Source organism: Chiloscyllium plagiosum, unplaced genomic scaffold (assembly GCF_037043375.1).
Source record: "Chiloscyllium plagiosum isolate Xiang-an unplaced genomic scaffold, Cpla_swu_hap1 HiC_scaffold_32, whole genome shotgun sequence".
In the NCBI taxonomy this organism is placed as follows: Eukaryota; Metazoa; Chordata; class Chondrichthyes; order Orectolobiformes; family Hemiscylliidae; genus Chiloscyllium; species Chiloscyllium plagiosum.
The window spans coordinates 44,176,614-44,195,734 of NW_028270170.1; the positions used below are offsets into that span (position 1 = coordinate 44,176,614).

At 43.6% G+C, this 19,121-nt stretch overlaps 1 protein-coding gene across 2 annotated transcripts in view; it reads right to left on the reverse strand.

Annotated features, from left to right (window-relative positions):
• Positions 1-9,112, reverse strand: part of LOC122540028 (corticotropin-releasing hormone receptor 1-like) — a 366,881-nt gene extending 357,769 nt beyond the window's left edge. The window contains exon 1 of one of the 2 annotated variants that reach the window (XM_087977957.1): positions 8,871-9,112. The gene's annotated coding sequence lies outside the window, so the exon portion shown is untranslated. The remainder of the gene's footprint in view (positions 1-8,870) is intronic. The other variant, XM_087977956.1, reaches the window with a different exon arrangement.
• Between the last annotated feature and the right edge of the window lie 10,009 nt (positions 9,113-19,121).

The window sequence follows — 19,121 nt, forward strand, 5'->3', positions numbered from 1 at the left end:
TGTAGACCTGCAGTAAGATCTCGCGGCTCTTAAATTCGATCCCCCTGTTAATGAAAGCCAAAACACCATATGCTTTCTTAACAACCCTATCCACTTGGGTGGCAACTTTGAGGGATCTATGTACTTACACACCCAGATCCCTCTGTTCCTCCACACTGCCAAGAATCCTGTCTTTAATCCTATATTCAGCATTCGAGTTCGATCTTCCAAAATGCATCACTTCACATTTATCCAGGTTGAACTCCATCTGCCATTCCTCAGTCCAGTTCTGCATCCTGTCTATGTCACGCTGCAGCCTACAGTAGCACTCTATACTATCGATGAAACCTCCAACCTTTGTGTCATCTGCAAATTTACTAACCCACCCCTCAACCTCCTCATCCAAGTCATTTATAAAAACTACAAAGAGCAGAGGCCCAAGAACCTCTGTGGGACCCTACTCAACACTGTCCTACAGGCAGAATATTTTCCACCTACAACCACTCTCTGCCTTCTGAATTCAGATAGCCAAATCTCTCTGTATCCCATACTTCCTGACTTTATGAATGAGCCTACCATTGGGAACCCTATCAAATGCCTTGCTGGAATCCATATACACCACATACACTGCTCTACCGTTATCGACCTGTCTTGACACCTCCTCAAAGAACTCAATAAGATTTGTGAGGCATGACCTGCCCCTCACAAAGCCATGCTGACTGCCTTTAATCACACTATGCTTTGCCAAATAGTCATAAATCCTATCCCTCAATTCTTTCCACAACTTTGCTGACCACAGAAGTAAGACTGACTAGTCTGTAATTGCCAGGGATTTCCCTATTACCCTTCTTGAAAAGTGGAACAACATTCGCCTCCTTCCAATCCTCTGGTACGACTCCCGTGGAGAGTGAGGAGGCAAATATCCTCGCCAGTGGCTTAGCAACCTCCTTTCCCACTTCCCAGAGCAGCCTAGGATAAATCTGGTCTGGCCCTGGGGACTTATCAATCTTAATGTTTTCCAAAATTTCTAGCACATCAACTTCATCAGTCTTGATCTGGTCAAAACTGTTTCCCAGCTCCTCTAAGTTTTCATTTACAACAAGCTCCCTTTCCTTGGTGAAAACTGAAGCAAAAAACTCACTTAGGGCTTCCCCTATCTGCTCAGACTCCATGCACAAATTCCCTCCGCTATCCCTGATCGGCCCTACATTCTCCCTGAGCATTCTCTTATTCCTCACGTATGAGTAAAATGCCTCTGGGTTCTCCCTAATCCGTCTTGCCAAGCCTTTTTCGTGCCCCCTCCTGGCTCTCCTCAGTCCATTTCTGAGCTCCTTTCTAGCAAGCCTGTAATCCTCCAAAGGTGTGCTAGATCATTGCTTCCTCCACCTTACGTAAGCTACCTTCTTCCTTTTGACAAGAAGTTCCTCTGTTCTCGTCATCCAAGGTTCCTTAATCTTACCCCTTCTTACCTGTCTCAGAGGAACAAATTTGAGCATCACTCGCAACAACTGCTCTTAAATAGTTTCCACATGTCAGCTGTGCCCTCTCTGTGGAACAATTGCTTCCAGTCTGTACTTCTCAATTCCTGTCTGATAGCGTCATAATTTCCTTTTCCCCAATTAAATATCTTGCCTCAGTAACTGCTCCTTTCCCTCTCCAAGGCTATGCTAGATGTGAGGTAATTGTGATCACTTTCACCAAAGTGCTCTCCCACCACGAGATCTGACACCTGTCCTGGCTCGTTGCCGAGCACCAAATCCAAAATGGCCTCTCCCCTCATTGGTCTGTCTACATACTGAGTAAGGAAACCTTCCTGAACACTCCTGACAAAAACGGCTCCATCTGCACTTAGGAGGTTCCAGTCGATATTGGGAAAGTTAAAATCACCCATAACAACAACCCTGCTACTTTTGCATTTTTCCAGAATCTGCCCCCCTATGAGATCTTCAATCTCTCTACTGCTATTAGGTGGTCTGTAGAAAACCCCCAATGCAGTGGCTGTTCCCTTGCTGTTCCTAACTTCCACCCATACTGACTCAGTAGACAAACCTTCCTCAACAACCTTTGTTTCTGTAGCTGTGATACACTCCCTGATTAGCAATGCTACACCCCCTCCTCTTTTTCCACCCTCCCTGTTCTTTTTAAACATTCTAAACCCTGGAACATCAAGCAACCTTTCCTGCCCCTGTGAAACCCATGTCTCCGTTATGGCCACAATATCGTAGCCCCAAGTACTAATCCATGCTCTAAGTTCATCAGGCTTATTCCAGACACTCCTTGCATTAAAGCAGGCACATTTTAACCAATCCCTTTGTTTCACTGCGTGAGAAACCTTCCTGATGGATTCAATATACCCTGTCATTGTCCTGTCTGCAACTGACCCCCTGTCAGACATGTGGCTCTGATTTCCACCCCCCTGCCAAACTAGTTTAAACCCTCCTGAATCGCATGAGCAAATCTCCCACTCAGGACATTTGTACCCCCATCCTTCATGTACAGGACCCACCTTCCCCAGAAGGTATCCCAATGGTCAAGGTATCCTGCACCAGCCTTGTTAAGCTGCATTCGCTGACTGTTCCTCATCTCACTATCTCGTGGCTCCAGTAGCAAACTCTACTTGTCCTGCTCTTCAGCTCTAACTCTCTGTAGTCACTTTTCAGATCCTCAATCCCTTTCCTGGCTATATCATTGGTGCCAATATGTACCATGATTTCTGGCTGCTTACCTTCAGAATCTTATAAACCCGATTGGCAACATCCCGGACCCTGGCACCATGGAGGCAACATACCTTCCGGGAGTCCCATTCCTGATGACAAAATCTCCTGTCAATCTGTCTAACTATTGAGTCCCCTACTACTAGTGCTTTTCTATTTACCCCCCACCCCCACCTTCCTTTCTGAGCCACAGTGCCAGGCTCAGTGCCAGAGACCTGAGAACTATGGCTTTCCCCTGGTAGGCTGTCCCCTCCAGCAGTATCCAAAACGGTATACTTATTGCTAAGGGGAACGGCAACAGGGGATCCCTGCTCTGACCATCGGTTCCTTTCCTCCCCCTGATTGTAACCCAGCTGTCCTTATCCTGTGTCTGGATAAAATTCTCTTGAATTTTCAGAAGGCATATGTTAAGATACCTCAAATTAGTCTACTTAATAAGAAAACTGTCCCTGGTGTTGGAGGTTGTATATGTAACTAATAGAGGACAGAAAGTAGAAAGATGGGGATCATTTTCAAGATGGCTGAATGGTTTTCAATGTTGGGGCACAATTATTTACAATGTGTATAAATAATTTGGATAAAGAAAATGAATATTCTATCAACAAGTTTGCAGCTAACTCAGAAATGGGTGGGTGGGAATTCAAGGGGAGAGATGACACATGGAGTCAGCAGCGTCACAACGTTTTACAGCACAGAGGAGGCCTTTAAACCCATCAAGTCCATGACAGTTAAAACCAATATCTGTTCTAATGTAATCAACCTGCACTTGGCCAATAGCCTTGAATGCTTTGGCATTGCAAATGTGCATCTACATACTCCGTCAATGTGATGAGGGTTTCTGTCTCTACCCCCACTTACAGGCAATCAGCTCCAAATTCCCACCACCCTCTGAGTGAAAATTTATTTCCTCGTATCCCTTTTAAATCTCCTGCCTCTAACCTGAAATCTGTACCCTTGGTCATTAATCAGCAAGGGGAAAATTCCTTCCCATTTACCATGCCTATGCAACTCATAATTTCATAAATTTCAATCATGTCTCCCCTCAGTCTCCGTTGCTATAAATGCCAGTCTATTCAATCTCTCTGCACAATTAGGCCTTCAGGCCAGGCAACACTCTTCTGTATCTTCTCTATTGCCAACACATCCCTCCTTCAACAAGGATTCCAGAACCGCACACTAGCTGTGGCATAATCAATGTTTAATACAGTTTCAGCATAACCTCCCTGCTCTTAAACTCTATGCCATGGCAAATATAATAAAGGCAAGTATACCATATACGTTCTTAACCACTTTATCTACCTGTCTCATTACCTTTAGGGACTGGTGTACATACATATCAAGGTCCCCTCTGACCCTCACTGCTTCTCAGGGTCCTACTACTAACTGTATTCTCTTGCCATGTTGTCCTTCCCAAGTGCATTACTTCTTATTTATCTGGATTGAACTGCATTTGTCACTGATCAGCTCTACTGACCAGACTGTCTATAATCTCCTGCAATCTAAGGCCATCCTCCTCATTTTCCCCCCTCCACCAACTGGGGAGATGATGGCCTAGTAGTATTATTGCTGGACTATTAATTCAGAGCCCCAGGCAATACTCTGGGGACCTGGGCTTAAATCATGCCACAGCAGATGTTAGAATTAGATTTTTTTTTAAGAATCTGATAATGACTGAAACCATTGTCAATTGGTGGAAAAACCCATCCGGTTCACTACCTGATCAGGGCTACATGTGACTCCAGACCTACAGCAATGTGGTTGATCCTTAGCTGCTCTCTGGGGTAGGCAATAAATGCTGGCCTAGCCAGTGACACCCTCATGCCACAAATGAATAAATAAAATGTTTATATTGCCCGAGATCTTACTGATCAAACCTTCTATATTCAATTCTAAATCATTAATATAAAACACAAACAGCAAGGATTGCAACACTGATCACTGCAGAACCCAGGACACATGAGTTCTTCATGAAAACATCCCATAATCATCACCCTCCACTTCCTACCACTCAGCCAATTGTGGATCCAATTTGTCAAATTTCATTGCTTGTAAAGGTAATAGTCCATAGTATCCAGTCTCCTATGCATGGTTAAAAACTCAGCAGATGGAACATAGTGTGGGAAAATGTGAAGCTATGCACTTTGGGCAGAAAGAATATCTAAATATCATTTAAATGGATTGAGATTACAGCAAATTACAGAACAAAGGCATTTGTGAATGAATCCACATTCAATGAGTAGTAGGGAAGGCACATGATTGTTGGCCATTATTTCAAAGTGAATGGATTATAGAAGTAGGGAGATCTTGCTAAAAGTATACAGGAACACAGTTGGAGTACTGTGAACAATTTTGAGCCCCCTAACTAAGGCATTGGAAGCCATCTGGGGAACAATCACTATACAGGTGACCTGCTCAGGTACCTTTTTTTACACATCTCTAGAGTAGGTGAATTTTGAACCCTGCTCTGATCTGACCATCATCCACACCCTTTTCCTTGGTGAATGATGGTGCAAGGATCTCAACTACTTCCTCTAGCAATACACATAAATTCCTTCCTTTGTCCTTGAGTGGACCTACCATTCCTTAGCTATCATCTTTCTCCTAATGCACATATGAAATGCCTTGGGATTATCCTTAATTGCCAGGGAAATTTCATGGCCCCTTTTAGCCCTCCTAATTCCTTGCTCAAGTTCTTTTTGCTTCCTCTATATTCCTTAAGGGCCTTGTCTGATTTCAGTTTCCCAAACCTTACATATGCTTCCATTTTGCTTCAAAATCTCTTGTCTTCCATGGCTCCTGAATTTTGCCATCCTTCATCCTTACAGGAATAGGATGGTCCTGAACTCTGATCAACTTGCCTTTAAAAGATTCGTATATGTCAGATGTAGATTTACCCTCAAATTGCTGATCCCAATCTAATCTCTCCCATTCTTACCTAATTAGCTTTTCCCTCAATTTAGCACTTACACCCTAAAAATCAGTCTTACCCTTAACATGGGAATTTTGAAATTATGATCACTGTTCTCAAAATGCTCCCCACCTGAAACTTTGATCACTTGGTCAGGTTCATTCCCTGAAACAAGGTCCAGAATGGCCTCTTCCTTAGTTGGACTGTCTACATCTTTTTCAAGAAACCCTCCTGGATGTGTCAAACAAATTCTACCCCATCTAAGCCCTGGCACTAAGGGAGTCCCAGTTAGTACAGGGGAAGTCAAAATCTCCCACGACAACAACCCTGCTGTTTTTACATCTTTTCATGATCTGCTTACATGTCTGGTCCTCTAATTTGAGATGGCTATTGAGGGGCCCACCATAGTCCTTATTCCTAAATTCTACCCATAAGGCTTCATGAGCCTTTCATATGCAGCAGTGACATTCTGTTTTATTAGTACGCAACTCCTCCACCCCTTTTACATCCCTTTCTATCGGATCAGCCATGATCTCAGTGTGGAGCAGACAATCTACTGAATGGCTTAATTCTCCTCTTATTAAATCTTTTAGTCTTATGGACAGAAGATCAAATTGAGGTATTCAAGATACATAGAATAAATGGCTAGTTTCATAGAAACCCTACAGCATGGAAACAGACCATTCAGCCCATCAAGTCCACACCAACCTTTCGAAGAGCATCCTACATTTTCATCAAATCATTTGTGTTTATTACAAACAAAAGAGATCCCAGCGCTCATTCTTATGGAACGCTACTGGTCATAGATCTCCAATCAGAAAAATAACCCTCCAAATTCAAACATTGAGCATGGCCACAGCTCAATTATCACAGCTTTGGGTGATAAAAGATGCGGATAAAATAGATGTGGAGCAGATGATTCCTCTTGTAGGGCATTCTAGGATGAGAGGTCATAGTCTGAGGATAAGGGGCAGCAAATTTAAAACAGAGTTAAGCAGAAACTATTTCTCCCATAGGGTTGTGAATCTATGGAATTTGCTACCCCAAAGTGACAGTGAATAAATTTAGGTTTTATCAGATTTTTAATTGGTAATGGGTTGAAGGGATATGGGGAGAAGACAGGAAAATTGGGGTGAGGAGCATATCAGCCATGATTGAATGGCAGAGCAGACTCGATGGGCCAAATGGCCAATTCTGTTCTCACATTATGAACTTATGAAGGTGGAGAGCTGTTAAAGAAAGATTAGATTAGATTAGATTACTTACAGTGTGGAAACAGGCCCTTCGGCCCAACAAGTCCACACCGCCCCGCCGAAGCGCAACCCACCCATACATTTACCCCTTACCTAACACTATGGGCAATTTAGCATGGCCAATTCACCTAACTTGCACATCTTTGGACTGTGGAAGGAAACCGGAGCACCTGGAGGAAACCCACGCAGACACGGGGAGAATGTGCAAACTCCACACAGTCAGTCGCCTGAGGCGGGAATTGAACCCGGGTCTCTGGCGCTGTGAGGCAGCAGTGCTAACCACTGTGCCGCATACGGTTTTCTTTGCTGTATTGATAAGGGCATAGAGTACAAGATCAGGGTTAAAATCAAGATTAGAAAGGATGTGAGTGCATTCGAGAGGGTGCAGAAGAGGTTTACAATAATGACTCCAGAGATGAGAAACTCAAGTTATGAGGATGGGTTGGAAAAATTCTGACTGTTTTCCTTGGAGCAGGAGACAGAGGAGATTTGATAGGTGCTTAAAAATCATGATGGGACTGGAAGTAGATGAGGGGAGGGGGTAACTGTTCCCATTTATGAAAGGATTGAGGCACAGTTTTAAGTACCTTGCAAAAAGAAGCAAATGTAAGATGAAATATAATTTTTTTCACACTGGTCTGGAATGCTTTGCTTATAAGTGTGTCAAAGGTAGGCACAGTCAAGACATTCAAGAGGACATTGGATGATTTTAAATAGAAACAATGTGTAGGGTTGTGGGGAAAAGACAGGAGAACGGCAAAATGTTAAAGTGCCCAGAAACACTATGGACCAAATGGCCTTCATGTGCACGAGAACATACTGTGATTCAGTGATGACCAATTACTAAAGAGGAAAGGATACTGGACAGACAAAGCTTGGCTCGGAGGATATTAGACCAGATATATGACAAAAAGACAAGTGAGCATCAGACAGACTGACTCACTTTAAGAGATGTCAGACACAAGATGGATAGGCAGAGCTTCAAACAACATCAAAACAGATATTGACCAGGCACAACGGGATGGGTAAACAACGGATAGACTTCAGAGAAAATACACTATAAAGATGTTCATTTCAAAAAAAAGAAAGGAAAGGAAATAATCATAAATGTAAGAGAGAACTGAAAAGGCAGAGAACGTAAAAATACAGAAGGAAAGCTATTAACATGAGAGAAGGAGGAGAGACAATAAAAGACATTGCTGTGATACAATAACTTGGGAAAGAGACTGGATGCAATTTTCTCGTGTCAGCAACTAGCAGACTGCAGGGGAATCTATGTAAAATGTACAACAGCGAGAAGCTGGAGAATAAATATAGCAGTGACGATCATATTGCTGAGGACTAAAGAAACAACAAGCAGGAGCTACTTGAAGTACAGTCAAGCAAGAGTGGAAAAGCTGTTTCCAGCAGAAATGCCGACACACACAACCTACTGTTCAAATGGAAAAATGGTGTCTGCGCTGGCAGCTTCCAAACACGGGAAGTCTATCTCCAAACAAATCGGGGTAAAGCTCTCTCTGCTTGTCAGACCCCAAATACAAATACAAGGGCAAAATTACACCCAACCCTCTCTCATCTTCTGCTGCTTAAACCAACTGCTGCAGATTGAGTGAAGCCTGATAATTACTGAAAGGTGTCTGTATCTGGGCATCCTGAGCTGCTATTGATATATGTAATTGTTCTCTGCGATATTTCATTAATCACTGGTCTGTTCTGTTTCGCTCGAGCAGCGTTTGCTCAGTTCTCTTGGCTTGATCTCCTCAGATTCGATCAATTCATTGATGCACTTTAGCTTTAGCTTTTCTTTTGTAAATCAGGAGGTAAAGAGGACATAGACAGGCTGGAGCAAGAAATACACAGTCCAGTGCCTTAGGGAGAGGGCAGGGATTATTACTCAGATCCCATTTTGTGGAAGGGTTACTGGACCCGAAACGTTGATTCTGGTTTCCCATCACAGATATTTCTGGTTTTGTCTGCAGCTCAGCTAGTTCACTGATCCTCGCTGCAGTCTCTTACCTGGTTAGTGATAGTCAGTTTGTCCCGCTCCCTTCGTCCTCCTCCTGCGTTCCCAGGACAGCAGGAACTGCTTCAGAAAGATTGCCTTTCCCGGATTCCCAGACTCGGCCCACTGTTCCCGTTGTCTCTATCACCGAAATGTCCCCGGGAACGGTCCAGGCTCTCTCCGATCTGAGTGCGGTCTCTCTCTCCGTCTCTGTCCCTCCCTCTCTGTCTCTCTCTCTGTCTCTGTCCCTCTCTCTGTCTCTGTCACCCCCTCTCCGTCTCTGTCCCTCCCTCTCTGTCTCTGTCGCCCCTCTGTCTCTGTCCCTCTGTCTCTGTTCCCCTCCCTCTCTGTCTCTGTCCCTCCCTCTCTGTCTCTGTCCCTCTCGCTCTGTCTCTGTCCCTCTCGCTCTGTCTCTGTCCCTCTCTTTCTGTAACTGCGTCTCTATCTGTTCCCCCCTCTCTGTCCCTCTCTCTGTCTCTCACTGCATCTTCTCTGTCTCTGTCTCCCCTGCCCCCCACCGTCCCTCCCTCTCCGTCTCTGTCCCTCCCTCTCTGTCTCTGTCCCCCCCTCTCTCCGTCTCTGTATCTCTCTCTGTCTCTGACTGTTACTCAATCTCTCGCCTTCTAACCCTCACCGCGTTCCTCTCCCTCTCTTCTCTGTCCCTCTCTGCTCTGATTCTCTCTCAGTCTTTCTCCGCCTCCGTTCCTCTTTTTCTCTGGTCCCCTTTGTATCTTTCTCAGTCTCTCAGTCCCTCTCAGTGTCTGTATCTCTGACCCTTCTCAACCTCCCTGCCTCTGATCTTCTCAGTTTCTGTCTCTCTATCTCTCCGTGTCTATCTCTCTCATACTCTCTCTGTGTCTCTCTCAGTCTCTGACCCTGTCAATCTCTGATTCTCACTGTGTCTCTCTCAGTCTCTGGCTCCCATTCTGTGTTTTCCTGTCTCTGACTTTCTCCGTTTTTGACCCCTCTCTCTGCGTCTCTGACCCTCTCTCCCTCTGTCTCTTTACCTTCTCGTCTGTGTCTGACCTTCACTCTGTGTCCGTCTCGTCCTTCCTCCTTCGGTCACTAGCTCCGGGTCTCTGGGTGAATCAGGAGTTGCTCGGTGCTGCCTGGAACTCGGAGGCGAGCCCTCCCGATTCCAGAGCAGAGAGAGAGAGAGGAGATCCAGGCGGCTGTACTGGGAGGCACGGGGGACAGACAGCAGCTGGAAACCCCGATGGTGTCCCAAAGGGGTTTTTTCACTTTGGGACCTCCTTCTACATCCGGTCACGGAGCATGTTCCCCAATCGAACAGTTCTCCGTCTGAAAAGCAAACTTGTCATTTTCATCTCATACCTTGATTGATTGGGTCCGCTTTGGTTTCGGCCATTGGTCAGAGCAAACGGCATTAGCTCGCTCTATCACAGTGAAACATTGCACAACACCAGGTTATAGTCCGACAGGTTTATTTGAAACCTGGTGTTGTGTGATTTTTAAAAACTTTTTGACTCTGATCTCCAGCAACTACAGTCCTCACTTTCACCTGTTTTTTAACTTCGTCCACCCCAGTCCCACACCGGCACCTCCACATCATAAGTTAATATCTTCCTGGGTTTCCCGGGTAGGTCACAGTTAACTTTCTCGCTTTGTCAAGTTTGCATTCAGTTGAAGTGCTTCATAGACCTATCACAGTGCAGAAAGATGCTATTCGATCCTGGGGATTTTCAATTAATGTCAATCTCCCACTTTTTTTTCTCAATAACCCCGCGCATGTTTCTACTTAAATCAGTTAGTGCTTCTTGAATGCCTTAATTTTATCTGCTTTTTCTTATTCATTCAGGGGACAGGGCCATTGCTAGCCTTTTATTTCCTTGAAGAAATAGTGACCCAGAGTTTTTTTTCCCCTCTAACAGTTGGCAACCCTTTCATTGTTATCATTAGATTATTTATTCCAGACTTTTTGACAAAGCAACTGTCATACCAGAATTTGAACCCAGGTTTCCAAGATATTACATGGGTTAGTGTATTAATAGGAGAAAGTGAGGACTGCAGATGCTGGAGATCAGAGCTGAAAAGGTGTTGCTGTAAAAGCGCAGCAGGTCAGGCAGCATCCAAGGAGCAGGAGAATCGACATTTCGGGCATGAGCCCTTCTTCAGGATTAATAGTCTAATGATAATATCACTAGGCCATCACATCTAGGCAATCCAGACCGATGCTAGTCACTGTGTGAATAAGTTTACTTGTTTTCTCCCTTTGCATTTGTTAATTTTGTAAAAAAAACAAAGAAAATTACAGCATAGGAACAGGCATTTCGGCTCTCCGAGCCCGTGCCGATCCAGATCCTATTTTCTAAGGATCTGTATCCTTCTGTAACTGCCCATTCATGTAACTGTCTAGTGTATCTTGAATGACGCTATCGTGTCTGCCCCTACCACCTCCACTGGCAATGCATTCCAGGCACCCACCACCCTCTGCGGAAAGAACTTTCCATGCATATCTCCCTTAAACTTTTCCTCTCTCACCTTGAACCCATGAATCCTAGTAATTGAGTCCTCCATTCTGGGAAAAAGCTTCTTGCTATCCAACCTGTCTACACCTCTCATGATTTTGTCGAGCTCAATCAGGTCCCCCCTCAACCTCCTTCTTTCTAATGAAAATAATCCAAACCTACTCAGCCAGAGCACATATACCAGGCAATATCCTGGTGCACCTCCTCTGCACGCTCTCCAAATCATTCACATCCTTTTGGCAATGTGGCGATCAGAACTGTACAAGGTCCAAATGTGGCCAAACCAAAGTCTTATACAGCTGTAACATGACCTGCCATCTCTTGTACTCAGCGCCCTTTGGATCTCAATCCTTCCAGAATGAGAACAGTTTCTACCAATCCACTCTGCCAAAAGCCCTCATGATTTTAAAATTTATATCAAATCTCCCCTCAGCTTTTGCCTCTAAGGAAAACAATCCCAACTTAGAGTCATAGAGATGTACAGCATGGAAATAGACCCCTCAGTCCACTCGTCCATGCTGCCCAGATAACCTAACCTAATCTAGTCCCATTTGCCAGCACTTGGCTCATATCTCTCTAAATCGTTCCTATTCATATACCCATCCAGATGCCTTTTAAATGCTGTAATTGTACCAGCCTTCGCCACTTCCTCTGGCAGCTCATTCCATACACGACCATCCTTTGTGTGAAAAGTTGCCCCTTAGGTCCCTTGTAAATTTTTCCTTCCTCACCCCAAACCCATGCTGTTTAGTTCTGGACTCCCCCATCCAATAGAAAAGACCATGTCTATTTATTCTATCCATGCCCCTCATGAAGGTGAGGGGCTTGGATAGAATAAATCTCTTGAAGGTCACCCCTCAGCGTCCAACGCTCCAGGGAAAACAGCGCCAGCCTGTTCAGCCTCTCCCTATAGCACGAATCCTGTAACCCTGGCAACATCCTTGTAAATCTTTTCTGAACACTTTCAAGTTTCACAACATCCTTCCGATAGGAGGGAGACCAGAGCCGCACACAATATTCAAAAAGCGGCCTAACTAATGTACTGTACAGCTAAAATATGACCTCCCAACTCCAATACCCAATGCCCTGACCAATAAAGAAAAGCAAACCAAACATCTTCACTATCCTATCTATCTGTGACTCCACTTTCAAGGAACTATGAACCTGCACGCCAAGGTCTCTTTGTTCAGAAACAGTCCCCAGGAGCTTCCCCTTAAGTGTGTAAGTCCATTCTCATATCTCAATTTTCTCATACCCAGATCCATAATCATGAAACTCTGCTGCATCTTCTCCAATGCACTCACATCTTTCCTAAAGCAGATCCTTCCCAAAACTATATGCAATTTAGGTTTGGCCAGTGTCATATATAAATTCAGTGTAATCTCTCTGCTATTGTACTCTATGCCCTTATCAATACAGTCTAGAATGCTGTAAGCTTTTGTTTTCAGAGCTCTCTGTATCAGTCCTGCCACCCTTAATGCTTATGTACATGCACAGCCTGGTATGTTTACTGCTGTGCATCCTTTAGAATTGTTCTCTTTATTTGGTATGGTCTCTCTATGTTCTTTGTTCCAAAGTGTATCACCTCACACTTCTCCACATTGAACTTCATTGGCTACATATCTGTCCAACTTGCTCATGTTTTGACGTTCTACACTGTGCTCCTCACAGTTTATGGGTTTTCCTTTTAAATCTGTCCCCTACACATCAAGATCGAGACTATTAAGATGTTTTTGGAACTGTAAAAGTCCCAACACTGAGCCTTGCTGAACTTCCCTCCAAACCTTCCCCCAACCCATTAAAAAATCATTGGTCATTGCTCTTTGAGTCCCATTACTTAGCTTTTTCTGTATCCATTTCATTACTGTGCCTTTTATTCCAGGATGCGTAACCTTTATGACAAGTTTATCGTGTGGCACCCACATCAACAGCATTGCTCTCTGCTACCTTCTCAAAGATCGACAGAAAATATGTTAAACATGACATTTCCTTATAAATCCGCACTGACTCTTATGAATTAATGTCCAATTTCTCATGTCACTACTAAATTCTTTCCTGATTGGTGTCTGCTCCTAGTATTATCCTGGAAAAATATACTTCACACATTTCCACCGATCTGATGTCTAATGTTCAAAATGCTCCATAGAATCCCTTCAGTGTGGAAGTAAACCACCAAGTCTGCACTAACCTTCCAAAGAGTACTCAACCCAGACCCACCCTATCCCTTGTGTTCTCTATGGCAAATCCAACTAGCCTGCACTTTCCAGGACACTATGGGCAATTGAACATGTCCAATCTACCCAATCTGCACATCTTTGGACCATGGGAGGAAACCAAAGTTCCCAAAGGAAACCCACACAGATTCCGGGTGAACATGCAAACTCCACACAGAGAGCTGTCCAAGATTGAGACCAAACTCAGGGCCCTGACACTATGAGGCAACAATGCTAACCACTGAGCCACCATACAAAGCTGCTCCAATGCAGACTTTATCAACGCCTGATTTCCTTGCTCTTGTACTCAGTGTCTGTATTTATAAAACTGAGGAATCAAGGACTTCCCAAGTACTGTACTGACTTGTTATAATGTCATAGAGTCATTCAGCATGGGAACAGCCCCTTCACTCCAACTCATCCATTACCACCAGGTTTCTTAAACTGATCTCGTCCCTTTTGCCAGTGTTTGGCCTATATCATCTAAATATTTCCTATCTATATACCTGTCCAAAAGTCTTTTAAATGTTGTAATTGTACCCACCTCTACCACTTCCTTTGGCAGCTTGTTCCATGTACTTACCACCCTCTGTGCCCCTCAAGTCCCTTTTAAATCTTTCCCCTCTCACCTTAAACATATGCTCTCCAGTTTTGGACTCCCCTACCCTGGGATAAAGACCTTGGCTATTCATCTTATCTGTGCCCCCAGTGATTTCATAAACATCGATAAGTTCACCCCACAACCTCCTACATTCCAGAGAAAAAGTCCCAGCCTATCCAGTCTCTCCTTGTATCTCAAACTTTCCTATCTTGGTAACATCCTTGTAATCCTTTTTAGACCATTTCCAGTTTAAAAACATCCTTCCTAAAGCAGCTGGTCAGAATTTTGGACAAATGTGGTCTTACGGATATTATGTATGCCACAACATGACGTCTCAACTTCTGTACTCAATGCTCTGACTGATGACGACCTTTATAGGGAACTCATTCGCAAAAATAACCATCATCCACATACCATTTTTTTCAAAATCCAATCTCTAAAACTTAAGTGATATATACCTTTGGAGCCTCTCTCAACATGGTAATGCCACCTCTTTCCCGTTGTGAACTTCTTTTAACAATGTACTGTCTCCATCCTGATGTCTATACCATTGAATCTTTACAGTGCAAGGGTAGGTCATTTGGCCCATCATTTTCCTTGCTGTGTGGGAGGCTGAGGAGTAACCTTAGAGAGATTTAGAAAATCATGAGGGCCATGTATGGAGTGAATAGCCAAAGTCTTTTTTCCCAGGGTAGGGGAATCCAAAACCAGAGGGCATAGTTTTAATATGAGAGGGGAAAGATTTAAAAGGGACCTGAGAATGAATTTCTTCACGCAGAGGCTGGTGTGTGTATGGAGTGAGCTGCCAGAGGAAGTGATGGAAGCAGGTACAATTACATTTAAAATATTACTTAAGAACGTTGTGGGAAGCTAGAGAAGTGATTGCTGGGCCTCTTGCTGAGATATTTGTATCATCGATAGTCACAGGTGCCAGAAGACTGGAGGTTGGCTAATGTGGTGCCACTATTTAAGAAGGGCGGTAAGGACAAGCCAGGGAACTATAGACCAGTGAACCTGATGTTGGTGGTGGGCAAGTTGTTGGAGGGAATCCTGAGGGACAGGATGTACATGTATTTGGAAAGGCACGGACTGATTAGGGATAGTCAACATGGCTTTGTGCGCGGGAAATCATGTCTCACAAACTTGATTGAGTTTTTTGAGGAAGTAACAAAGAGGATTGATGAGAGCAGAGTGGTAGATGTGATCTATATGGACTTCAGTAAAGCTCTTGACATGGTTGCCCATGGTACACTGATTAGCAAGGTTAGATCTCACGGAATACAGGGAGGACTAGCCATTTGGATACAGAATGGCTCAAAGGTAGAAGACAGAGGGTGGTGGAGGGTTGTTTTTCAGACTGGAGGCCTGTGACTAGTGAAGTGCCACAAGGATCAGTGCTGGGTCCTCTACTTTTTGTCATTTATATCAATGATTTGGATGTGAGCATAAGAGGTACAGTTAGTAAGTTTGCAGATGACACCAAAATTGGAGGGGTAGTGGACAGTGAAGAGGGTTACCTCAGATTACAACAGGATCTTGACCATATTGACCAATGGGCAGAGAAGTGGCAGATGGAGTTTGATTCAGATAAATGCGAGGTGCTGCATTTTGGGAAAGCAAATCTTAGCAGGACTTATACACTTAATAGTAAGGTCCTAGGGAGTGTTGCTGAACAAAAAGACCTTAGAGTGCATGTTCATAGCTCCTTGAAAGTGGAGTCCCAGGTAAATAGGATAGTGAAGAAGGAGTTTGGTATTGCTTTCTTTTATTGGTCAGAATATTGAGTACAGGAGTTGGGAGGTCATGTTACAGCTGTACAGGACATTGGTTAGGCCACTGTTGGAATATTGCATGCAATTCTGGTCTCCTTCCTATCGGAAAGATATTGTGAAACGTGAAAGTGTTCAGAAAAGATTTATAAGGATGTTGCCAGGGTTGGAGGATTTGATCTATAGAGAGAGGCTCAACAGGCTGGGGCTGTTTTCCCTGGAGTGTCGGAGGCTGAGGGATGACCTTATAGATGTTTACAAAATTATGAGGGCCATGGATAGGGTAAATAGACAAAGGGAGTCCAGAACTAGAGGGCATAGGTTTAGGATGAGAGGGGAAAGATATAAAAGAGACCCAAGGGGCAATTTTTTCACACAAACGGTGGTACGTGTATGGAATGAGCTGCCAGAGGAAGTGGTGGAGGCTGGTACAACTGCAACATTTAAAAGGCATTTGGATGGATATATGAATAGCGAGGGTTTGGAGGGATATGGGCCAGGTGCTGGCAGATGGGACTAGATTGGGTTGGGATATCTGGCCGGCATGGATGGGTTGGACCGAAGGGTCTGTTTCCATGCTGTACATCTCTATGATTCTATGACATGGGTATATTGAAGAGAAAGAGAAGGACATAGGCCAAGTGCTGGCAAATGGGATTAGATTAATTTGGCATATCTGATCTGTATAGATGAGATGGACTGAAGGGTCAGTTTCCATGCTGTACAATTCTAAGTGCATGATCCTCTGAAGAGCAACTGATTCACACTCAGTCATTCTAATGTATCCCTGAACCTCACATTTATCATGGCTAGCTTACCTGTCCTGAACACTACAGACAATTTCAACATGGCCAATCTGTCCACACTTCACATTTTTGGTCTGTGGGAGGAAACTAGAGTGCCTGAAAGAAACTCACAGGGACAATGCACAAATTCCACCCAGACATTTGCCTGAAGCCAAAATCAAACCCAGGTCCCCAAGATTACAGTGCTAACCAGTGAACTACCACACCACTCCTCTAACATCCTTTTCAACTGTGAAAACTGGTGCAAAGTATTCATGTTCTCCAAGTCCACAAATACCTGATCTCTATGATCCCTGCTGGGTCCTACCTTTTCTCTAGTTATTCTCTTGTTCTTTGTATACTTAACAAAAAAATGGAGGGTGGAAGGAGATACAGTAATCATAAATAGTAAGTTGAAGAGACAGGTCAGTCTGGATGACGATACAGAGCTATGAATGCCTTTTGGATTATATTGCACATATTTCAATGGAAAGGGCTGACAGGTAAGTCAGACTTGGATTTTCCTTTGTTTTACCCATCAATGTTTTAGTTTTCCTAATTTCTTATCCATGCTCCTCCCTGCCTTTTAGGTACTTTGCCTTTTCGAACCCTTGGTACGCTTCACTTTTTTTCCTCATCCTGATATTTTACCCCTTGACATGAAGGGGTCTTCAATCTGCTCCTATCCTTTGTCTTTACATGAATTTATTTTTCCTTTAATCTGTATTTCCTATTTGAGTGACTCCCACTGCTCTGACACAATTAGCTGCAAGTGGCTACTACCATTGCAATTGTGCTAAATAGTACATTATCCTCGTAAAGTTATCCCTTCACTATCCTTTTCCATTACTATTCTAAATCTAACTGAGTCGGGCACTGTCTCCAAAATGCTGCCTTACTGATACTGATACTGCATAGGTTGATTTCCTTTTATTGGGCCCAGACCACCACACCATCTTCACACACACCCTCCCCCACCACCGCCACCCCCCTCCCTCCCATGCCCACCCCTTAATAGTTGTTTTTTTCTATGTGCTGTCTGAAAATGTTCTCCTGATGTAATCAAATAAATTTTCTTCGTCCTCAAACTATTCGGTCACCCTGCTATAGGAAGGATATTGTTAAAGTAGATAGAGTGTAGAAAACGTTAATAAGGATGTTGCTGGAACTGGAGAGTTTGAGTTATAAGGAGAGATAGGCTGGGACTGTTTTTCCAGGAGTACAGGAAGCTGAGAGGTGATTTTACAGATGTTTAAACAACCATGAAAAGCATAGATAAAGTGAATAATCAAAGTCTTTTCCCCAGGGTAGGGGAGTCTGAAACGAGAGAACATAGGTTTCAGGTGAGAGGGGCAAGATTTAAAATGGACCTGAGGGCCAACTTTTTCACACAGAAAGTGGAGTGTGTATGGAATGAGCTGGCAGAGGAGGTTGTAGAGGCAGGTACAATTATAAAATTTAAAAGGCAATTGGTCAGGTACATGAATAGGAAGGGTTTGCAGTGTATGGGCCAAATGCTGGCAAATGGAACTATCAGTTTAGGAAACCTGGTCAGCATGGATGAGTTGGACCAAGGTGTCTGTTTCCATGCTGTATGACTCTCTGGCTTTATGTTTGGGGAATTAAAATCCCCTATTATTACTGCATTATTATTCTTACACTTTTTCAAAATTTGAGCATATATTTACTCATCCATCTCTCCTTGAGTGTTTGGAATAAAAGGGCCCTCTCAACTAAAATAATTAATAGATAAGATTTCATTTTTAAAAATCTTTTGCTTAAATAGTCAAACCCCAAATTATCCATAACATCAATCATGCATTTACACATAATGATATTTCAATAAGTACATAGTCAAGGTCAGCACAAAACAAATTCCACAACCCTTTCAGTGTTACTCCCTATATAGTGATGGTTTTAGAATCATTTGAATTTAGCTTCCTGTCTGTTATAATTCTCATTCTTTCCACTTAATAGATTTACCCTCCAACTACTTTCACTGGCAGCTATATTCTATTTGAGGTCTCCAGCTCTAGCCAACACTGATGATATGCAGGGCTGCAAATCTTGTCCCCCTCAGCACAATCCTGACTGTGTGGCCTTTCAGAATTCCATTGACTAACTGACTAACCACTAACGTACTGCTCACAAGCTGGTACATTCATCTGTCTAGGAAGCCTGAGTTATTTGCACCATCAGATCCTTCTAAGTGCCTTCCACATTGCTTCACCACACACTTCAGGATTGTTCTTTTCTTTTTATTGTCAAAGAGCAAACTTCCTTGACAAATTCTCTTGCTTCTCTTAAGCAGACCAGGAGCTGTATGACTGTCCTACTGCGGATAAAGGGGCCTCCACCTCACATCTGGCAATTAACTATTATTAGCATTTTTCAAACCTAACTTTCAT